Source organism: Pecten maximus, chromosome 10, assembly GCF_902652985.1.
Source record: "Pecten maximus chromosome 10, xPecMax1.1, whole genome shotgun sequence".
Taxonomy (NCBI): domain Eukaryota; kingdom Metazoa; phylum Mollusca; class Bivalvia; order Pectinida; family Pectinidae; genus Pecten; species Pecten maximus.
The window spans coordinates 23,375,503-23,396,105 of NC_047024.1; positions in this window are offsets into that span (position 1 = coordinate 23,375,503).

The window sequence follows — 20,603 nt, forward strand, 5'->3', positions numbered from 1 at the left end:
TTTATTGTTTTTTTTTAGCTTTTTTCCCCATTATTTTTGGTATTTGTCGTTATAATAATACTATTTTCTGTGATACAAGTTTTAAACTTTTAATCCATTTTTATGCTCTCTTACATTACTTACATATACATTTTCATCATTTTGTCCATGTCTCTCTGGACAACTCTTTTAGACGGAATGTCCAAATAATTATGGCATTTCTTCTCTGTCTCAATCACGGAATTTCAGTGTGACAACTCTTTGATTCAATTTATCAGTTAGACGAACTTTAATGTATACAGTTGTCATAAATACGCCCCTTTACAAATATATACAGAAAGATGTATTGTAAGAAATCTAAAAATATGCAAATAAAGTTTAATAATATTTAAGTAATTCCTCATTTAAACCGTCTTTTATGATATATTAAGTAATATAAGTAATATATATATATATGTGTATAATATTTGTTTCGTCACTTTTGGTATAACAATAATATGACATAACATGGCTATCAATGTAAACATTACAATTATTTATAGATAATACTAGTACATGTCACGCGTTGTGTGGTTGCGATTCGCTCCACAGATTAGTAGATGTTTTGGCTCAGTCATGTCCCGGAGTTAGACAACAAATAATCACGCATGACTGCACTCGCGTCAGTAAACACGCAATCTTACAATCTGATTGGATGTTTTGTGCCTGTGAGTATCTTATTATTATAGACATGAATTCCGTTGTGGTGACGGATGTGGGTAAGAAAGGCGTAGTCCTTCCACCCCACCCACGCGAGCAAGTAGAATTCTGTCATATCTAGATCTACGGATGATCGTTTTCGGTTCCTGGAGCAGTCTTGCGGTTTGGTTGTGATTTTCATCAAATAACTGACCGTATTAATTATCATGACATACTTGGCCGTAAATTTTCCTCTTGTTTCCATGACAACGCTCGGCCAAGATTCTTGTTGTTTCATAATAACAACACTTGACCTTGACTTGTGTTGCTAATTTCATGGCTCAACCTGATCGTGATATTTTTTTTTTATTAATCCTTGTAATAATTTAATTCAGTTTAAAACATACATTTCTATTGAGGAGAATATATCAATATATTGCCCTATGACATAAATACATGCGTTGTGTTTAGTCATTCTTGTAATGCTTCGTGATATCTTCAAAGCAAGAGCTCCGTCAAAAAAATAAACATCTTAAGCTCTACTCAAGCTGTATTAAACTATACTTATTACCTGGGATATTTCTACAGCGTGGGGTCATTAAAATGTTGCAAATGTTTCACCATAGAACTGTTTATTTAAAGCACAACCTTTTTAGTTACGGCTCCATGGTGTTTGTTTGTTTGTTTGTGGTTTTGTATCCTTGAAACAGACAGGGTCATATGAGGACGTTGTGTAGAATTCACAAACAGTGACATATTGCGAAGTTATGAAATACAAATCCAACAATCGGCTTCATATTAGGACAGAAATCTGGAGGATGGAAAACACCAACAACCGGGGTCATATAAGGAAAGTGTCTAGAGGACACCAATAACCAGGGTCATATAAGGAAAGTGTGTATAGGACACCAACAACCAGGGTCATATAAGGAAAGAGTCTAGGGGGTAACAATAACCAGGGTCATATAAGGAAAGTGTGTAGGGGACACCAACAACCAGGATCATATAAGGAAAGTGTGTAGGGGACACCAACAACCAGGGTCATATAAGGAAAGTGTCTAGGGACACCAACAACCAGGGTTATATAAGGAACGTGTGTAGGGGACACCAACAACCAGGGTCATATAAGGAAAGTGTCTAGGGGACACCAACAACCAGGGTCATATAAGGAAAGTGTCTAGGGGACACCAACAACCAGTGTTATATACGGAAAGTGTGTAGGGGACACCAACAACCAGGGTCATATAAGGAAAGTGTGTAGGGGACACCTACAACCAGTGTTATATACGGAACGTGTGTAGGAACACCAACAACCAGGGTTATATAAGGAAAGTGTCTAGGGGACACCAACAACCAGGGTCATATAAGGAAAGTGTGTAGGGGACACCAACAACCAGGGTTATATAAGGAAAGTGTGTAGGGGACACCAACAACCAGGGTTATATAAGGAAAGTGTGTAGGGGTCACCAACAACCAGTGTTATATAAGGAAAGTGTGTAGGGGACACCAACAACCAGGGTTATATAAGGAAAGTGTGTAGGGGACACCAACAACCAGGGTTATATAAGGAAAGTGTGTAGGGGACACCGACAACCAGGGTCATATAATGAAAGTGTCTAGGGGACACCAACAACCAGGGTCATATAAGGAAAGTGTGTAGGGGACAACAGCAACCAGGGTTATATAAGGAAAGTGTCTAGGGGACACCAACAACCAGTGTTATATACGGAAAGTGTGTAGGGGACACCAACAACCAGGGTTATATACGGAAAGTGTCTAGGGGACACCAACAACCAGGGTTATATACGGAAAGTGTCTAGGGGACACCAACAACCAGGGTCATATCAGGAAAGTGTGTAAGGGACACCAACAACCAGGGTCATATAAGGAAAGTGTGTAGGGGACACCAACAACCAGGGTCATATAAGGAAAGTGTCTAGGGGACACCAACAACCAGGGTCATGTAAGGAAAGTGTGTAGGGGACACCAACAACCAGGGTTATATAAGGAAAGTGTCTAGGGGACACCAACAACCAGTGTTATATACGGCAAGTGTGTAGGGGACACCAACAACCACGGTTATATACGGAAAGTGTCTAGGGGACACCAACAACCAGGGTTATATACGGAAAGTGTGTAGGGGTCACCAACAACCAGGGTTATATACGGAAAGTGTCTAGGGGACACCAACAACCAGGGTTATATACGGAAAGTGTCTAGGGGACACCAACAACCAGGGTTATATAAGGAAAGTGTGTAGGGGACACCAACAACCAGGGTTATATAAGGAAAGTGTGTAGGGGACACCAACAACCAGGGTCATATAAGGAAAGTGTCTAGGGGACACCAACAACCAGTGTTATATACGGAAAGTGTGTAGGGGACACCAACAACCAGGGTTATATACGGAAAGTGTCTAGGGGACACCAACAACCAGGGTTATATAAGGAAAGTGTCTAGGGGACACCAACAACCAGGGTCATATAAGGAAAGTGTGTAGGGGACACCAACAACCAGGGTTATATAAGGAAAGTGTCTAGGGGACACCAACAACCAGGGTCATGTAAGGAAAGTGTGTAGGGGACACAAACAACCAGGGTCATATAAGGAAAGTGTGTAGGGGACACCAACAACCAGGGTCATATAAGGAAAGTGTGTAGGGGACACCAACAACCAGGGTTATATACGGAAAGTGTGTAGGGGACACCAACAACCAGGGTCATATAAGGAAAGTGTCTAGGGGACACCAACAACCAGGGTTATATACGGAAAGTGTCTAGGGGACACCAACAACCAGGGTTATATAAGGAAAGTGTGTAGGGACACCAACAACCAGGGTCATATAAGGAAAGTGTGTAGGGGACACCAACAACCAGGGTTATATAAGGAAAGTGTCTAGGGGACACCAACAACCAGGATCATATAAGGAAAGTGTCTAGGGGACACCAACAACCAGGGTCATATAAGGAAAGTGTCTAGGGGACACCAACAACCAGGGTCATATAAGGAAAGTGTGTAGGGGACACCTACAACCAGGGTCATATAAGGAAAGTGTCTAGGGGACACCAACAACCAAGGCCAAATAGGGAAAGTGTCTAGGGGACACCAACAACCAGGGTCATATAAGGAAAGTGTCTAGGGACACCAACAACCAGGGTTATATAAGGAAAGTGTCTAGGGACACCAACAACCAGGGTCATATAAGGAAAGTGTGTAGGGGACACCAACAACCAGGGCCAAATAGGGAAAGTGTCTAGGGGACACCAACAACCAGGGTCATATAAGGAAAGTGTCTAGGGACACCAACAACCAGGGTCATATAAGGAAAGTGTGTAGGGGACACCAACAACCAGGGTCATATAAGGAAAGTGTCTAGGGGACACCAACAACCAGGGTCATATAAGGAAAGTGTGTAGGGGACACCAACAACCAGGGTTATATAAGGAAAGTGTGTAGGAACACCAACAACCAGGGTTATATACGGAAAGTGTCTAGGGGACACCAACAACCAGGGTTATATAAGGAAAGTGTCTAGGGGACACCAACAACCAGGGTCATATAAGGAAAGTGTCTAGGGGACACCAACAACCAGGGTTATATAAGGAAAGTGTCTAGGGGACACCAACAACCAGGGTTATATAAGGAAAGTGTCTAGGGGACACCAACAACCAGGGTTATATAAGGAAAGTGTGTAGGGGACACCAACAACCAAGGTCAAATAGGGAAAGTGTCAAGGGACAACAACAACCAGGGTTATATAAGGAAAGTGTGTAGGAACACCAACAACCAGGGTTATATACGGAAAGTGTGTAGGGGACACCAACAACCAAGGTCAAATAGGGAAAGTGTCAAGGGACAACAACAACCAGGGTTATATAAGGAAAGTGTGTAGGAACACCAACAACCAGGGTTATATAAGGAAAGTGTGTAGGGGACACCAACAACCAAGGTCAAATAGGGAAAGTGTCAAGGGACAACAACAACCAAGGTCATATAAGGAAAGTGTGTAGGAACACCAACAACCAGGGTTATATACGGAAAGTGTCTAGGGGACACCTACAACCAGGGTCATATAAGGAAAGTGTGTAGGGGACACCAACAACCAGGGTCATATAAGGAAAGTGTGTAGGGGACACCAACAACCAGGGTCATATAAGGACAGTATCTAGGGGACACCAACAACCAGGGTCATATAAGGAAAGTGTCTAGGAACACCAACAACCAGGGTCATATAAGGACAGTGTGTAGGGGACACCAACAACCAGGGTTATATAAGGAAAGTGTGTAGGGGACACCAACAACCAGGGTCATATAAGGAAAGTGTGTAGGGGACACCAACAACCAGGGTCATATAAGGAAAGTGTGTAGGGGACACCAACAACCAGGGTTATATACGGAAAGTGTGTAGGGGACACCAATAACCAGGGTCATATAAGGAAAGTGTGTAGGGGACACCAACAACCAGGGTCATATAAGGAAAGTGTCTAGGGAACACCAACAACCAGGGTCATATAAGGAAAGTGTCTAGGGGACACCAACAACCAGGGTCATATACGGAAAGTGTGTAGGGGACACCAACAACCAGGGTTATATAAGGAAAGTGTGTAGGGGACACCAACAACCAGGGTCATATAAGGAAAGTGTCTAGGGGACACCAACAACCAGGGTTATATAAGGAAAGTGTGTAGGGGACACCAACAACCAGGGTTATATACGGAAAGTGTGTAGGGGACACCAACAACCAGGGTTATATAAGGAAAGTGTCTAGGGGACACCAACAACCAGGGTTATATAAGGAAAGTGTGTAGGGGACACCAACAACCACGGTTATATAAGGAAAGTGTGTAGGAACACCAACAACCAGGGTTATATACGGAAAGTGTGTAGGGGTCATCAACAACCAGGGTCATATAAGGAAAGTGTGTAGGGGACACCAACAACCACGGTTATATAAGGAAAGTGTGTAGGAACACCAACAACCAGGGTCATATAAGGAAAGTGTGTAGGGGACACCAACAACCAGGGTTATATAAGGAAAGTGTCTAGGGGACACCAACAACCAGGGTCATATAAGGAAAGTGTCTAGGGGACACCAACAACCAGGGTCATATAAGGAAAGTGTGTAGGGGACACCAACAACCAGGGTCATATACGGAAAGTGTGTAGGGGACACCAACAACCAGGGTCATATACGGAAAGTGTGTAGGGACACCAACAACCAGGGTTATATAAGGAAAGTGTCTAGGGGACACCAACAACCAGGGTCATATAAGGAAAGAGTCTAGGGACACCAACAACCAGGGTTATATAAGGAAAGTGTGTAGGAACACCAACAACCAGGGTTATATACGGAAAGTGTGTAGGGGACACCAACAACCAGGGTCATATACGGAAAGTGTGTAGGGGACACCAACAACCAGGGCCAAATAGGGAAAGTGTCTAGGGGACACCAACAACCAGGGTCATATAAGGAAAGTGTGTAGGAACACCAACAACCAGGGTCATAAAAGGAAAGTGTCTAGGGGACACCAACAACCAGTGTTATATAAGGAAAGTGTGTAGGGGACACCAACAACCAGGGTTATATAAGGAAAGTGTGTAGGGGACACCAACAACCAGGGTTATATAAGGAAAGTGTGTAGGGGACACCAACAACTAGGGTTATAAAAGGAAAGTGTCTAGGGACACCAACAACCAGGGTTATATAAGGAAAGTGTGTAGGGGACACCAACAACCAGGGTTATATAAGGAAAGTGTGTAGGGGACACCAACAACCAGGGTTATATACGGAAAGTGTCTAGGGACACCAACAACCAGGGTTATATAAGGAAAGTGTGTAGGGGACACCAACAACCAGGGTTATATAAGGAAAGTGTGTAGGGGACACCAACAACCAGGGTCATATAAGGAAAGTGTCTAGGGGACACCAACAACCAGGGTCATGTAAGGAAAGTGTGTAGGGGACACAAACAACCAGGGTCATATAAGGAAAGTGTGTAGGGGACACCAACAACCAGGGTCATATAAGGAAAGTGTGTAGGGGACAACAGCAACCAGGGTTATATACGGAAAGTGTGTAGGGGACACCAACAACCAGGGTCATATAAGGAAAGTGTCTAGGGGACACCAACAACCAGGGTTATATAAGGAAAGTGTGTAGGGGACACCAACAACCAGGGTTATATAAGGAAAGTGTGTAGGGGACACCAACAACCAGGGTTATATAAGGAAAGTGTGAAGGGACACCAACAACCAGGGTTATATAAGGAAAGTGTCTAGGGGACACCAACAACCAGGGTCATATAAGGAAAGTGTCTAGGGGACACCAACAACCAGGGTCATATACGGAAAGTGTCTAGGGGACACCAACAACCAGGGTTATATAAGGAAAGTGTGTAGGGGACACCAACAACCAGGGTTATATAAGGAAAGTGTGTAGGGGACACCAACAACCAGGGTCATATAAGGAAAGTGTCTAGGGGACACCAACAACCAGGGTCATATAAGGAAAGTGTCTAGGGGACACCAACAACCAGGGTCATATAAGGAAAGTGTGTAGGGGACACCTACAACCAGGGTCATATAAGGAAAGTGTCTAGGGGACACCAACAACCAAGGCCAAATAGGGAAAGTGTCAAGGGGACACCAACACCCAGGGTCATATAAGGAAAGTGTCTAGGGGACACCAACAACCAGGGTCATATAAGGAAAGTGTCTAGGGGACACCAACAACCAGGGTCATATAAGGAAAGTGTCTAGGGGACACCAACAACCAGGGTCATATAAGGAAAGTGTCTAGGGGACACCAACAACCAGGGTCATATAAGGAAAGTGTGTAGGGGCCACCAACAACCAGGGTTATATAAGGAAAGTGTGTAGGGGACACCTACAACCAGGGTCATATAAGGAAAGTGTGTAGGGGACACCAACAACCAAGGTCAAATAGGGAAAGTGTCAAGGGACAACAACAACCAGGGTTATATAAGGAAAGTGTGTAGGGGACACCAACAACCAGGGTTATATACGGAAAGTGTCTAGGGGACACCAACAACCAGGGTCATATAAGGAAAGTGTCTAGGGGACACCAACAACCAGGGTCATATAAGGAAAGTGTGTAGGGGACACCTACAACCAGGGTCATATAAGGAAAGTGTCTAGGGGACACCAACAACCAAGGCCAAATAGGGAAAGTGTCAAGGGGACACCAACACCCAGGGTTATATAAGGAAAGTGTGTAGGGGACACCTACAACCAGGGTCATATAAGGAAAGTGTCTAGGGGACACCAACAACCAAGGCCAAATAGGGAAAGTGTCTAGGGGACACCAACAACCAAGGTCAAATAGGGAAAGTGTGTAGGGGACACCAACAACCAGGGTTATATAAGGAAAGTGTGTAGGGACACCAACAACCAGGGTTATATAAGGAAAGTGTGTAGGGACACCAACAACCAGGGTTATATAAGGAAAGTGTCTAGGGGACACCAACAACCAGGGTCATATAAGGAAAGTGTCTAGGGGACACCAACAACCAGGGTCATATACGGAAAGTGTGTAGGGGACACCAACAACCAGGGTTATATAAGGAAAGTGTGTAGGGGACACCAACAACCAGGGTTATATAAGGAAAGTGTGTAGGGGACACCAACAACCAGGGTCATATAAGGAAAGTGTCTAGGGGACACCAACAACCAGGGTCATATAAGGAAAGTGTCTAGGGGACACCAACAACCAGGGTCATATAAGGAAAGTGTGTAGGGGACACCTACAACCAGGGTCATATAAGGAAAGTGTCTAGGGGACACCAACAACCAAGGCCAAATAGGGAAAGTGTCAAGGGGACACCAACACCCAGGGTCATATAAGGAAAGTGTCTAGGGGACACCAACAACCAGGGTCATATAAGGAAAGTGTCTAGGGGACACCAACAACCAGGGTCATATAAGGAAAGTGTCTAGGGGACACCAACAATCAGGGTCATATAAGGAAAGTGTCTAGGGGACACCAACAACCAGGGTCATATAAGGAAAGTGTGTAGGGGCCACCAACACCCAGGGTCATATAAGGAAAGTGTGTAGGGGACACCTACAACCAGGGTCATATAAGGAAAGTGTGTAGGGGACACCAACAACCAAGGTCAAATAGGGAAAGTGTCAAGGGACAACAACAACCAGGGTTATATAAGGAAAGTGTGTAGGGGACACCAACAACCAGGGTTATATACGGAAAGTGTCTAGGGGACACCAACAACCAGGGTCATATAAGGAAAGTGTCTAGGGGACACCAACAACCAGGGTCATATAAGGAAAGTGTCTAGGGACACCAACAACCAAGGTCAAATAGGGAAAGTGTGTAGGGGACAACAGCAACCAGGGTCATATAAGAACGGGTGTCTAGGGGATATCAACAGTCAGGTCAACATCAGACAGGGTCAAATGAAGACAGTGTCTAGGGGGACCTTATTCTTGGATTTACCAATATTCCTTATAGGCAACAGACACAACTCAATTACATAAATATCTACAATTGGCCGTTGTCGTCACGTGGCATGAAAATAACATCGCAATTTCGCTTCGTCACGAGCATAGAACGAACAAACGAACGAATGAACGAGCGAAATGAATGAATGAATGACAGAATAAATGACTGAATGAATGAATGATTGAATGACTAACTGACTGACTGACTGACTGACTGACTGACTGAATGAATGAATAAATGAATGAATAAATGAATGAATAAATGAATGAATAAATAAATGAATGAATGTGACTTTCCCCAGGTTTTGAACAGTGTAGGAACATGTGTTTGTCACGAATATGGCCATTATTTGTACATGTACAGTACATGTAACTGTGTCAATGACCAAAAGATTGTTGGCCGAAATATAATGTAGGTCAACTCGTAAACAAATCATATTCCCAATCGAATTGGTACCTATATATTTCTCAGCGTCACATTAACCAGCCACTTTTAAATCTAATTGAATACATTCGGTCATCTTGGATTTTATGCGTATTTTGCTTAATTTTATAGACGGTTTTCATTGACTCAACACGAATCCTTCGTTCATAAAACTAAATTTAATTTTGTATATTCATTAATAAATATGGTTCCGACATATTTCGTTTAATGTCACAAATAAGATACTTTTTATATCACATACATTATCCTAATGCTTATGAAATAAATTCCCTGCATGCGTACAAGGACATCATTATGCAAAAAATTAAAACGACTACCCAAAACACAGTAGGTGGCCTTTAGTTGTACAATTCAATTACATCACTCACTGCAGCGAACAATTTGGAAACTTAAAGACTGAAAAAAAACAAGGATATTTCTTCAAAAATGAATTAAAAAGAATTTGTTCGTCTGATGTCTCGGCATCCTCAACAGGGGTCGACGGACTAGCATTGTATTAGATTGAATAAACTCGCCACAAAAAAATAATTAATGACCCCTCCCTGATTACTACTGTCTCAGATAATGACCCCTCCCTTATTACAACTGTCTAAGATAATGGGTTCGTGATATAGCTCACTGTTTTGCTAGCTTGTATGTTTCAATTTCGTCAATTTACAAATAATGCAATTTATTAAAATTTTGCTTGGGTTGCCTCCCACTTCCTGAGTGTTTAACAAATCCAACAGCAGGAGCCTAATTCCGGACTGTCACTGAGTTCATTATTTTCAGGTACAAATTATAATTTTATGTTTGGAAAGTTTACAAAAACATGTTAAGTGGTTTTGACAAATGTAAACATAAAATATGTATCTTCAATACCCTGTGGTGAATGTATGGTATAAACGGGAAAGAAATCTAGGTCTTGTATCGAAAATAAAGCGATCCTAGCAGGTCTTCGTTTTAGAAATATCTGAAAGTTATATATTATGTCAAATTCTTTGTATATTTTTTAATCCCTGAATCATTTTACATGTATCATAATAAGATAATAACAAATTCAAAACATTAAATCAAATATATAATAAAATGAAAATTCTTAATTTAAATAAAAAAGATAAATAAATAAAAAAAAATAACGGAGACAAGATATTTCCCACGAATAACCAACATTTGTATTCATCCCAAATTATAACAATTGTAAAAGCATATAAAATGTACTTATGGGAAGGTATTAAAAGCCCTGATAGTCTCGTCAACAACAGCACGACACCTAATGGCCTCTTACAATTCAATTCTCATAATCTTTTTTTCATGAAATATCTCAACATAGGCTTTCCCAACCGTAAAAATAAACGATTTTCAGACGCACTACTGAACATTTTAATTTCATGCATGAAGCGCTTTAGAGTAAATGGACGAAACTTTTAAAAAAGAAATTAAATGGAAAAAGAAAGGAACAAACATACAGAACTATGTTTTGTTAAATTTAAAGGTTACCGGATATGAATAATCAATCTTGATAGAAGAATGCGAGAGTTGAATTTAAAAGTCAAATCATTTCACGAGAAAGCACGCACAGTCTACAAAAATAGATCCATCTTGACAGCATTTCCTCACACGGTACTATACCGTGCACTCGTATTCAGAACACCGCCGACATCTGCTGTGTCGTCATACTTCAATACGTCATCAGAGTATTGGTTTTGTACGCGTTCTTTCCGTGAACGCGTGGATCTGTTGATCGTTCGTCGTTATTACGGTAAGTTACAGTAAAGCAACGGTACTGCCATACATACTCTATAGTATATCTTCATTGGTCAAATTAAGATCACGTGTTAAAAACGGAAAAGTTTAAGCGTATTTTTTGGCGGGAAATTACAAAACTCATTGAAAAATATCATTCCTTGATCTAACACAATAGATGTTGACATGTAGAATATGTTACGTAATAATATATATCATAGTTTAACATTTAACATGAAACGAATTAAGTATGATGTGTCACGTGACATATTAGATCAGTGTATTATGTACATAGACCACGTGATGGTTTTAGAAGAAATTTCTCAAGAGGAAATATCGTGTAAAAAGTCGTAAGATATTCGTAAGACAAATCATCCCATAGTAACAATTAGTTGAATGAAATGGTTGATGACGTCACGTTATATTATATAAAATATCATTATCAAGTATGTTTTCATGTGATTATAAAATATCTTATAAGAACCAATATATGTCGTAGCGTATGTTATACCTGTATACATAGGTAACTTTGTATATATTTGGCCACGCGTTCCACAATTAAGGGTGTATGTTGGTGTGTGTTATAATATGGATAAAGACGGGGAGGTGTTGGGAGGGGAAATTAATCATAAAATGTTTAGTAATTTCTGAGTAAAGAAGTCAGCATTAATATTAAATAAACGATAGCAGCACACAGTTTTAAAATTCCGGAATAAAGGATAACAAAATACTTGTTATTTTTTTTTTAATTTCTGAATAACAGATATCTTAACACATTTTTAAAATTTCGATATAAAGGATAAGAACACCTTTTTAGAATTTAGATATAAAGGATTTAGATATAAAGGATATACCAACACACATTTTAAAAATTTTGGTATAAAGGATATGAAAATACCCTTTAATAATTTCAGTGTAAAGGATATCAACTCACCTTTTAAGGTCATCTGACCCCGAAGGGTCAGGATGACCTTTAGCGATCGTGCTTCATCCGTCGTCGCGTTCGTCGTGCGTATTTTCCCCCGCAATTTCAACAAGTTCCACCAGTGGGATTAAGCTCTAACTTACCTGAAATTATCCTGAAATAAGTGTTGTTATTATTCGGATTGATCCGTAATTTAAGATGGCCGCCATGGCAGCCCTCTTGAAAAACACATTTTAAACTTCTTCTCCATTTCCCCTGTTGCCATTGAGCTGGAAATTGGTAGGAATGTAAGGGGCGCCAACAAAGTGTTGTAATTTTTCGCTTCGTAAAAAAACTTTGATATGTCAGCCATGGAGGCCATTTTGTAACATGCTGTATACTACAATAGTAACAGATTACCGTTAATGCTCATGGGCCTCTTTATGTTATGACGGAATTATTTCCTCATTATAACACTTTGGAACTGCAAACTTAATTTAACTTTCTGTGTTTTTTCTTCTTTCGGATTAGATACAATTTAATGCTTGCTTTCGTTGTGAACAAATATCATGCTGTTTTCTCGATGTATTGAATCTATTGATATATAAATGACAGGAGAGAGATGAAGAGAGCATTTGTAATACTGTACAAACTTGTGCACGACAGCTAAACAATAACAAGACTGTTTTCTCTTTGACGCCTAACAGTATATCATTGCAGAAGCATTGACTACATTGAATCATTCTGTGACAGATGTCAACTGCTGACGGAAAAATCCTAGAAATTTCATGTTTTTATTGCAAAGTATTATTTTTCCTTGAGCGATATGGAGTTAGGCGTGTTTGATTCTTGTTGATACGCCTGGTGGTTCCGTCATCACTACCCTAGCTCTCACTTTGAGGACGTTACCTCGATTTGACAGAGATTTGTATATCGCTGGTACCGTTGATGAAACAGAAGACGGTTACCCTTCCAGAACACTTGGTCTATACATTTCCCTGGCCTCCGTGATAATCCACAATGTGTTAAACTATTACCACTCTGTTTGAATGTCGGTTTTCTTCGGTTGTTCTTATTTTAATACAAAAATAATTTGGTGATTGGTGGTCCTATTCAAGATATGAACAAAGGAAATGTAAATATTGCAAAGAACATAATATAACGTTACGATTGCGTCGTCATGATAACGATGACGTCACAAGTCATGGCAGTCATAGTTATAAATGCCAAACATTTTTTTTGTTTTTGTTATATTATAGCGACAACAAAATGCAACGCTTGGAGAGATAACGAGACGCGCATGCGCTGGTTTCTTGCTGAATGTGTATGAAATTATCATATAGATTATATAGCGACATTTAAAAAAAATGTTGACACGTCGTTTTCTAAATGAAAATTTAAAAATGTGTGCCTCTGTTCACTAACTTTTACACTTCTTTACTCCAAACATATCAACAGATTTATATAAAGGCGAAAATTAGTTACGCTATTTTTTAACTAATCTGAACATCAGAATCCTCTTTTTGTTCATTTTTTTTTTTAAACAAAACGATTAGTTTGACAACTTCATTCCTAAATAAAAACTTGATTATACACAAATCTCAAAAAGTATACGTCTGAAAATAAAGTATAGGAAGTTTCCACTACATTGATAGAATTTCTAAAAATATGAAATAGAAATTAGTTGCGTCATTTTGTAGGTGCAAATTAAACTAAAGCTAAACCTAGGCACCACTAAGGGGACATTACCACCGGTATCTCGTAAATACAGCAGCGGTTGTGTTACAAAGCGGGAAACAAAAGAAAATGGTGATCTCTCAGTGTCCTGAAACATGTAAAAAATGCATAGTAAAAAAATAATTCTATTCTACAAACAAAACATCAGGGATATTGTCTTAAACAAAAAGTAGATCACGTGATTGTTTCATTATTAGCTGAAGATTACTCGTTTGTTGTACGAGGGAAGATATTTCTTGCTGAAATGCAGTCTTGTTGAACGCACGTGAACTATGTAGTATATACAAAAAACCTAAATTCATGTGTATTATAGAGATGCAATATTTATTGCACTTTTGCTAAATGAAATTAATTCCGCGCGTTGAGAGATTTAGAATTACTTTTGTCTTGTTTCCACAAGTTAACCAATTCCACGCACGAGCACTCGGTGACTTGTGCGTATATTGCTTAAGCACTGAAATAATAGCATGCACATGAGATGAAACACAAGTCTAATGAAGGAAAATTCTATCAACACAATGTCGATAAAATTCTCCTAATTGCTATTTAATGTAACAAGAATACATTAGTCCGGAAGATATTGTTTTTTTTTTTATTAATTCATTTCCCCTGTTGTGTAAAGAGTTAGTGTGTAGCGCCACAAAGCATGTGTACGGAATTACACAGCCGGCTCCGTTCCTCAATTATACAAGAATGCATTCCTATATGCAGAGGAGTAAATCAGTTGCGGTATTGCAAAATCACGCTTACAAATATACCATTATCTACAGGTATCCCAATATAAACATACATTATATATTAAAAACTCGAATTAATTCATTACAGATAATTCTACTTGTTAGTATTTTGAATTAACTTATATCAACACTGATCGCAATTAGCTTTATACCGGAAGTTGCATTAAGCAATAAGTTTACGACCATTCAGATGATTACGTGCTTTTTGTTTTTGTTATTTTCCCTCTGTTTTTGTTTTTGTTTTTGGTTTTTGTTTTTGTTATTTCCCCCTTATTTTTAAAAAATGCTTTTTTTAATTGTGTATTGCTGTTTTTTTAGTTGTTATTTTTATTGTTTTATTTCCCCTCGTTTTGTAGGTATTTTAAGAAACTAGAAAAAACTAGATACAGTTAGACTCTAAAAAATACAACGGCTTATTTATAAATAAGGAAAAAGAAAAAAGAAAAAAGGAAACAACAACAACAACAACAACAACAACAACAAGTCATTAAAAGTCTTTTAAAGTCACACATATGTGTCTAGGATTGTATTGTTTTATGTCCCACCGACAATTTGAGTCATTCACGACCAAACAACGCTAGATTAGGAGGGTGTTCACAAACAGAAACCCATCAAACTGTTATCAACATATATTTATGGGTAGGTAACGTAACTAGTGCGTTCTATTTTATGATGAATCTGAAATTTATTATTTTTATTTCAGGAAAACGTTTAGGGTGTATAGCATGTAAACAACTACCACAGGGATGTGATCGGAATTAAGTTGTCTATTTATAAATCTATCTAGTAACTACAATCCCACCTCGCAATATTTACATCACGTACACTATCATTTTAACACGATAGCATCAATTAGTCTGGGAATAGAATACATATCAGTTTACTAGCCCGAGTTTCCTCAGACCCTGACACCATGTCTGGTGTAGGGCCCCTAACCAGACATGGTGTCAGGGCCAGAGGAAACTCGGGCTCATCAGTTCACTAAGATAATAAAAACCAAGAGTGCTGCGTCAGTAAAACAGTATATTATTGAAGATCGTCAAATTTCGAATGAGGACAAGTTCTTAGAACATTTTATGCCGTCACAAAACACAATAACAATATATTAAATTATATAAATTCAAATTTTAATCATTTTACATGCTATATTATTCATTAATCACCCATCTTGGCCCGGATGTGGGAGGAAACGGGAATATCCCCCCCCCCCCCCCCCCCCCCGCGAGGTCGGTTAGGTGATATTGTTCAACTTTCGTTCATGGAATCGAACCCCGGTCACCTTGATGGAAAAGTGGCCACACAACTACCGTAAATATGTTTGTTAATAATTATAAAGTACAGTTGAAGACAAACGTTTTATTTTCAAGATAAACAAACAACAAAAAGAAGTAAAAGAACTGGAAAAGTCGAAAGACTGTACAGAAAGTCCAAAGTCCATTTGTTTCGAATTGAAGATCTAGATCTCCTCATAGAGGAATATTGAGATGTGAGCATGGCCGAATACCAATACAATGTATACTGATAGCCCGCTTTTAATACTCATGTTAGTATAATTATCGAAATTAAAGAAAAAAAAACTACAAAAAAAACCCCAACAAAAATCAACAAAACAAAATACAAAAAAAAAAAGCAAAAAAGCAACCCCCCCAAAAAAAACAAACCAACAACGTAACAAACAAACAAAAACAATGTCTATGTTAGTATTATTATTGAAATAAAAAAAAAAAAAAAGGCATGTCAGTATTAAAACGAAAGTTATTCTAAATGATACGCATTCTCATTACCACCACGGCGAGACTTGGTTTTAGAGGATCACAAAGCCGTGTAAATCCTTGCATTGGCTGTCATAGTTTTTTGTGGAACATTAGCGCGCTATTAAGGCATTAGGTTAAAAAAAACTCTAAATGACTTTTTTTTTTTTATTTTTCAAATGTGTACAGTTCTGCTGCATTGTTGATAAATTGTTTGCACGTGTATAGTTTGAATATAACTTTATTTGTGTATAATTTTATGGTGTATAGACATATTTAGTTTGAATAGAATTTTATTTGTGAATAATTTTTGTGTGATTTTATGATGTATAAATCACCAGCTTATTTCAGTGTCAGACGCGCTCATGTTTTTTAAATGTGATAATTTAATTCTTTGTTAGTTTTTCTCTCTTACATTCAGCTTGCACAATTTCCATTTTGATTTCATTTCCAATCGTTTTTGCTAGGAAAAGATGTTTAAGTGTTATTTAAATACATCTTGAACCTATTATAAGCGACGGAATCCACGATGTTTATTGGGGAGGCTCCCGATATTCACCCTCAAGACAAAAAAGTTATTCATAAAAAACTTCTTTATTGTTCAGAAATTATTTTCAAATCCTTTTATTCCATCAGAAGCAGACGTTCGAATCTACACAATAAAGTTGTCAAAATAGGTCTATAAATATTCTTTTCTAATGGTTGAAATTTTGAACACGCACAATGTGAAGTTTAAAAAGTTGCAAATATGCGAATAATATTTAAAGCATTATTCTATATTTTTATAAAGCTGAACTCCTTTTACAAAATATGATTCTTCAAAGATTGTGGCCTTTCATTTTTAAGTTTAGCGAATAATTTAACGTATATGCGTCCAATTACCTGATTTTCATTCAAAATACGAATTAAAAATTCTGCAAAATCTAACCTCACCCTAACACCCAAATTACGCGCTTCGCTATTTTGAAATGCATGTTAATGGCATAGCCTACAGTACTTTTACTGGGTACACGTTTGCAACTTGGGTTAAATGAGTTTTGTTACTCGGTATTGTGTTAGGTCTTTTACTAGACAATATTAACCCAATTTTGAAGAAAACGCGTATTGGTGTTAAACCTTGTCACATATTGTATACTTGTAAGTAACTAGATTAATTCTACGCACTTACCTCTTACATCAATACGGTTCAATTCAATTAGATTTGAGAAGTCAAATAAGACTTATATCGATGTCTTCCAGTGATTCCAGTGATTGAATATGTCATAATATTATTAATTTTGTATTTCCCGCTCGTACATGAGTTCACGTGTACTTTCCCGCCTTTTCACGGTTGACTACACAGCCTCGTGTTGAGGAAGTTGTGGAAGCGACAAATATGGCTGATACCGTGGAGAGTTCTAACACGTTTGCTATGATCAGCGATACATATCACCGAGGCTGTTAGTGTGGTAGGTCGGTGATCTAAATCAATCGATATATATAGGGCTATATGCTGTATTGATCAGGAGATTTGATGCAACGTGTGAGTTTTCATCGTAGGACAGGCTAGTCCACGTGCGCTTTGTAAATCTGACGCAAGTTTAGCAGACAGACATCATTCCAGTGGGCTTTGTAATAGACAACAGCAATTATACGACCCTAGATCAATTGATACGTTACATGATGTCATATTCAAAGCTTACGTTAACTTGTGCATTTTATGTTTAAGTATGAACTATTGAACTTATTACTATAACGTAATAGATTGTAACGTTTTTCGTTGATAATTATGGCTGGTATTATTATAAATTATGTTCGGGGGGGGGGGGGGGGGGGGGGGGGGGGGGGCTGTTGTTGCTTGTATTGAGTATTGACTGAGGATTTTCACTGTATAATTTTGGAACAATTACAGGTTTAATCATGCAATATAAAGGGAATAAAAGTGAACCTATGTCCGGGAAAACCCAGACTAGCCGGAGTAAGGGAGACCTTTTCCCTGTCTTTTATAATTAAACCCAGTAGATTATAAATAACACTGATCCATTTACCTGCATGCTGCATTAATGGGCCTGTACTGTTACATTACAAAGACCACAGTTTTATCTACAATTTGATAACAGTTTCTATTTATAATGAAAAATAAAAAATGTTTTTCACAGGATCAAAGTTTCAGGGATGGGACACGGGACACTTTATGGAAGATTCTTACTATCATATGGGTGTCAAAGAATTTCTAATTTTTAAACTAAATATTCTATCCTTTAACATGTAATGTTAAAAAAATAATACATCCATGTATATTTTTTGCTAACATGCCAAGACAAATAAGATAGGTATGTAGGGAAATCTTTCATTCTTAAGTAGCTTTTTACTAAGGTTTATTCAGGGGCCGCAGTGGCCGAGTGGTTAAGGTGTCCCGACACTTTATCACTAGCCCTCCACCTCTGGGTTGCGAGTTCGAAACCTACGTTGGGCAGTTGCCAGGTACTGACCATAGGCCGGTGGTTCTTTTGACAGTATGGTTTCTATTCAAAAATATTTACGGTAAACTGGTGATTGTAGGATTATCATTATCAATTGGTAACAGATTGTTATTGTTGTAAATTGGTGACAGTAGGATTGCTATTGGTATAAACAGGTGACTAAGATTGCTATTGTTATAGATTGGTGACTGTAGGATTGCTATTGTTATAAACAGGTGACTAAGATTGCTATTGTTATAAACAGGTGACTAGGATTGCTATTGTTATAAACAGGTGACTAGGATTGCTATTGTTATAAACAGGTGACTAAGATTGCTATTGTTATAAACAGGTGACTAAGATTGCTATTGTTATGAATTGGTGAATGTAGGATTGCTATTGTTACAAATTGGAGACTAGAATTACTATTGTTTTAGAGTTTCCATAAGACATTGTTATAGATTGTGAGGTAACATTGTACAGGTAAACCGTAGAAGGTAAGTGTGACACAGACTCTGTACCGGAGATATTGTGAAGGAGGATGTTGTTACGGTAATGAGATACAACAATATCATATCACAGGTGATAAAAACCTTCTTGATTAGGGAGAATTGAATTCATGATAACAATAGAGGACTCTGGATTTTACCCTATTCAAAGATTTGTCAACTTGAAACATTAAATTTGTAAATTTTGTTTTTTAAGAAACTGAGATCTGCATTCTTTATACACTAAGAATACGGTAGAGATATATTGTAATACAACAAATGTTTCGCTGGTTTGGGCCTTTTTGCTTCATTGAGAAGCAAATTGGTGAATTAGGTAAGAAATTTTAGTTAGGTGTAAACTGTAAACTTATGGAATTGTTTGGTTTAAATGTAAAATCTCAATTGGGCCAATGTCGCACCAAAAAGTCACCAGAAAAAAGCCCTGCGAATTAGGATGACTGATCATGTGGTCACTATCTGGGTCGGTCAGACAAGCGAGCCTTTTTACCAAGGACATAAATATATTCTAGATACACAATGTAAATAGGAAGTTGTATGATTTAGTGTTGGCATTGATAAATCAGTACAACAAAACGCTCTTGTAAAGGACTTCAGTGTCGGCCATTGTTGTAAGATTTGCTGTAGAGGGATAAATGGAGAAATTTGTTTATTTAGACTTGTTTCGTAGATAGAAGAAATTACTTGTTTTAAAGATCAGTGTTGCGGATGATTTCTGCCAGCATTTCCCACTTATAAATCCTGCGATGTATTTTATATATGATGGTTATTGCTTCAATATATCATTATTATTATATTTTAACTTTCCATTAAACACATTATATCTGTGATTTGTGTAAGAGTTAAGGTTATACATATATGTATGCAACCTAATATGTCATACAGAACAGCATAAATTTATCAAAATTATGCTTTATAAAATGATGCTGTTTTCTGTACAATGTGTAAGGTAGCATTTGACCTTTACTCTTACACTTATCACAGGTATCATATCTGTGTTTACAAGGTAGCATACAACTCTTAAATGTATAGACCACAGGTATCATGTGTAAGGTATGTAGCATATAACCTTAACTCCAACACAAATCACTGGTATTGTGTGTAAGGTAGCATATAACCTTAACTCCAACACAATTAAATAACAGATATCATGTGTAAGGTAACATATTATAATCTTAACTCTTTAATCTTAACCACAGGTATCATGTGTAAGGTAGCATAT